The following is a 5,342-nucleotide window of genomic DNA, read 5'->3' as shown; positions in this document are numbered from 1 at the left end:
GGATATGTCCCATGCTGGAGGGAAAGTAATGTTGAGTTGACTTAGGGAGTGGCCACATTTGAGCAACACGGAGGCTCTCAGGAGGTTACTCTTAGGCACCTTGCATCTCTAGACCTAGTTGAAATTTCAAGCACACAGGCTCACAAGCATTGTCATCAGTATCAAGGGCCCATCATTGGACCATCCTTCTTCATTGGTCTTTGTTCTTGCACTTGGGGGATAGTTGCTCCTCAACAGGGGAGTGCAACATAGTTTCCCAGAATAGGAACTCAGCACTTCCGCAGTTGTCATGTCAAACTCTACCTAATATGACAACTAATATCCAAAATATATTTATATACCCTGCATGAATGCCCTGGAGAACTGCCCCCTGCCCATGCATCCCCCATCAATGACATCCCACACCAGTTCTCCTGCCCTGCAATTGTTGAAACACTCTGTGATCCAAAACTTCTTCAAAACTATATGCTATGCAGGAGAGGGTCAGGTGTTGGTGGAGAGTAAAATGCCGAGAAAATCATATCAAAATATAATAAAGAGGGTTACCTGTTTAGAATGCTCGGAGGGGAGGGTCTGATGCAGGACGGGCTCCTGGGGAATGTCTAAATGCTCATTTTTCCAGAGTGGGTGACACCATGGGGTAGAAACCCAAGTAGTGAGAGTGGGGGTGGACCCACATCCTGGGGAGGACTAATGCCATCCAATAGAGGGAACTGTATCCCTCGAGAGAAAGGGTGGCTCCCAGGGCATTGGGGCAGTTGAGCAAGTTAGGCCCTGAACACTATTCCATCTATCTCTGGAAGTGGCTCCTCAGGAAACGGAGGTTGGCTATCACTGAGGGCACCAAGGTGGAAGGGAAAATGGACGTTAAATGTGTGGAACCAAAGTAAATGGGGGGTAAGAGAGGAGTTTCTTGAGAGTACACAAGGATGGATATAAAACATGTACTATTACACCATAACATATAGGAGATGACAGACTGATAATGTAAACCATAATGTAAAACATAGGATAACTAAAAATGTAAAGAACTGTGTATCCTAAAGTATGCACCATAATGTAAACACAGATGTCACCTTGTTAGAAAGCTAATGTCTCAGACTCTGTACATCACTTTAAGTAAATATGATATGAATAGGGCGTAAGAGTATCACTGTGGAAGGGAAAAGGTTTTCTGGTGGATGTGTGGGAGTGCTGTATATTATATATATACATTGCTGTGGTCTAGGACTCCTGTGAAGAAAAGCTGAATAATTAGGGGGGGGGGGGAAAAATAAGATGTGGAATTTTTTCAAGTCAACATTATCCAAGTTCTTTATCTATCCTTTAAACTCATCGCTATATGCCATTCCCTAGTAAGGGACCATGACATTATATTGGGCTTCAAATTTCGGGGAGTTCTGGATCACAGAGTGTTTCAACAATGGCAATGGAGGGATACTGGTATGGGATACCAATGACAGGTGATATATGACTGACAGGGAGCTGTACAGAACATATGTCCAGGGTGCATGGTAATGTTTGGATATACTCATAGTGGCAACAATTAAAAACCACAGTAGGGGGGGTACTGGGTTCCTGGCCAGTGGTGCTCTGTCTTGGTCCCTAGGGGAGCAGCAACAGTCTCCCAGGTACAGTGGTGGGGACCGGGAGGGAGTGAGGGTTCAACAGTGAGCCCCTGATACTAATGACTATGCTTGTGAGCTGATAAACCCAAAATAATAACAAGGCCTAGAGCAACTTTGTGCCTGGGAATTTCCTTCTGTCAGCCTTCATGTTACTCAAATGTGGCCAGTCTCGAAGCCAAACTCAGCATGTAAATGCAATGCCTTCCCCCCAGCGTGGGACATGACACCCGGGGATGAGCCTCCCTGGCAACGAGGGACCACTATCAACTACCAACTGATGATGCAACTGGAAAATGACCTTATACGGAAGGTCCAATGCGGATCAGCAGAATATCCATGTCTACATAAAATACCATGACTTTAAAATGCTGTTTGACCTAAAGTAAGGGGGAAATGGAAAGGAGAAATGAGTTTATATGGCTACGAGTTTCTAAAAAAGAGTCTGGAGGCTGGCAGAAGGTTTGCCAACTCATGCACAACTGAGCAGAGTCAGAGAGACAGATAAAGCAGATACAACCCCCAGATATTGGTTCCTTTGAGGGCTAAAGAGACCCATGGGAGTTATGGTCATGGCCGATGGGGTTAACTACCAGGGCAGATGGCCCCTCTTTGGAAATGGTGTTTATGTGTGATGAATCTGGACTTAGATGGGATCTCCCTTCATAAGACTTTCATGCTAATGTGCTGGAGGTGCAGTTAATGTTGGGGTTTAAGATATATTTAGGGGATTTGAATCTCTGGACTGACAATGTGATAGCCAGATCCTGAGCCTCAACAGACTCCAGCACCTACAATCTGATTTATTGGACTTACCACACTCAGCTAAGATGGAGGTGAAGAAGGACAACCACCACACCATGGAGCCTAGAGTGATTACAACTGAAAATGGGAGGATTGCATCCAGCATCCAGGTGGAATCTGAGCCTCCTCTTGACATAAAGGTGCAATGGACACAACCAATCCAGTGTCCACATAGAAGAGGTGGCATTGGATTGGGAAAAGTGGACATAATGGACAAAGGGTATGGGGAAAGGCAGGAAGAGATGAGAGGTGGAGGCGTCTTCGGGACATGGAGCTGCCCTGGATGGTGCTTCAGAGGTAATCACCGGACATTGTAAATCCTCACAGGGCCTACATGATGGAATAGAGGAGAGTATGGGCCATGATGTGAACCAATGTATATGAGGTGCAGAGGTGCCCAAAGATGTACTTACCAAATCCAATGGATGTGTCATGATGATGGGAACGAGTGTTGTTGGGGGGGGGAGAGGGGGGGTGGGGGGGTGGGGTTGAATGGGACCTCACATATATATTTTTAATGTAATATTATTACAAAGTCAATAAAAAATAAAAAAATTAAAAAAAAAAGCTATTTAAGCTATTTTAAGAAATAAATCTTTTTGAATTCTCAAAAAAAAAAACTATATGCTAATATATTTCTAAACTCAATTAACAGGAAAATGAAATATTAGTGATAGGTTTAATGATAAAAAATAGAATATTTTTATTGTATATTTAAGAAAAACTAAAAGTAAAAAATAAATCAGGGTATTAAAATGCAAAATATCATAAAATATATTTTACATTTTGCCTTCATCACTGTAATAGGTGTTGCTGTGTATGTACAGTAGAAAAGCTCTCTCTCCCATTCTTTTCTCAGGGTCTTCATCCTTTGTTTAAAAAAAATTATAATGTCTTCAAAAAAGTTTTAGATCACAATAAAGTCACATATACAATATAAGGGAATCTGATATGCCAACATCAAACACTTTTCTCTCTTCCCCCTGCAATTATCTTTTTAATGTGCGTATATTTGCTATAGCTGATGAACAGATATTGAAACATAGATACAAACCATGGTTTCACTATGGTTTACATTATTGTTTATATTTTAGATTGTACAATTTTATAAAAATTTGGTTGTACTATGGTTTACATTTAATTTTTTGGTGAAATTTAACAAGGCCTATATCCATCACTGCATAATCTTGTGGAACACTTCCACTGCCCCCAGTTGTCCCATCTTCCATCTATTCTATTCCTCTCTCCCCCACCCCTTGGGGCCCACAGTGACAACCAAGCTTCACTGCCTGAAATACACGATTCACAGATACTTGCAACAATGCTGAGGATTTGACACACTAGTCTGTCTGGAGACAGTGGCTGTGGGAGTTGCTGAGTGCCGGGAGAGGGAAGATGTGTGACATGGAGGCATTTTTAGGACTTGAAGTTGTCCTGAATGATATAGTACGGATAGATGAAGGACATTACATATCATGCCATAAGCCATTGAATGGACTGTGGGGAGTTGCAAACTACAATGCAAATGATAATCCACACAACCATAAGTTGTTGGTGTGAGAGGAGTGAGGGTGGGGTGGGGAGTGGTATATATGGGAACCTCATATTTTTAATGTTACATTTTGCATTATCTATGTATCTTCAAAAAAAGACAACAAAATATTTCATTTTTGAAAAAAGAATCTTCTAGTGTTTGATCTCTGTTAATCAAGAGCACTTTTGTAAACTTGAGACAAAGTATCCTTTTATAGACAGAATGTTTCCCAGCTTTTTAAAGGCCTGCTTTATGTCCTTGTTTCTAGGAATGTAAATAAAGGGGTTCAACATGGGAGTAATCACTGTGTACATCACTGAGGCTATTGCATTTGCCTTTGAGTTTTTGGTAGCAGCAGAGCTAAGATACACTCCAATACCTACCATAAAACAAGGTCACTACTGAGAGGTGAGATCCACAAGTAGAAAATGCTTTATATTTACCACGAGCTGTTGAGATTCTCAAAATTGAGGATATAATTTTATAGTAAGAGAAAAAGATCCCAGTGAGTGGTATAACCCCCAGAAGTCCACCTGCAAAATACATCACAAGGTCATTGAGGAAGGTGTCAGAACAAGCATGTCTGACTACCTGATTAAGTTCACAGAAAAAGTAGGGCATTTCCATCTCTGTACAAAAAGACAATTGTAAAACCATTAAGTTATGCAAAAGAGAGTCCAAAACACTCAATAACCAGGATACCAGCAGTAGGAGGCCACAGAGCCAGGGGTTCATGATGACTGTGTAGTGCAGGGGGTGACAGATGGCCACGAAGCGGCCATAGGCCATTGCAGTCAAGAAGGAGTTATCTAATTGTCCAAAAAGCATGAAAAAATACATCTGGGTGAGACGGTTTTCAAAAGTTATGATTTTGTTGCCTGTCTGAATGTTCAGCAGCATCTTTGGTTTCGTGGTGGAGGTGAAAGAGATATCAGTAAAAGACAGGTTGGAGAGGAAGAAGTACATGGGTGTGTGGAGATGGGAGTCCAAGATGATGGCCAGGATGATGAGCAGGCTGCCAATGAATGTAACCAGGTACATGGACAGGAACATTCCAAAGAGGAGGGGCTGCACCTCTGTATTTTCTGAGAGCCCCAGGAGGATGAATTCTAAAGCATATGTTTGGTTTTCTGTTTCCATGTGGATGATGAATTTCCTGAGGAGATATTCAATACAATGCAATTTAGCCTCAAGCCATAATCAGAAAAATATAATAAATGGTACTGTTTGTATTGTAATTACATTAAGTTAATATTTTTATGGATTTTATAGAGATCTAGTACCCTTTTCTGAAAATAGGGAAAACACATGTTCCTGCTTCTCCTTGATAGTTGTGATGGCTAGAAACCCTTGGTCATAATAGAATACACTTTGCCAAG

The sequence above is a fragment of the Dasypus novemcinctus genome, unplaced genomic scaffold (genome assembly GCF_030445035.2).
Source record: "Dasypus novemcinctus isolate mDasNov1 unplaced genomic scaffold, mDasNov1.1.hap2 scaffold_159, whole genome shotgun sequence".
NCBI lineage: Eukaryota > Metazoa > Chordata > Mammalia > Cingulata > Dasypodidae > Dasypus > Dasypus novemcinctus.
The sequence above is the reverse complement of the archived record's forward strand: the minus strand, read 5'-3'. Positions refer to the sequence as shown.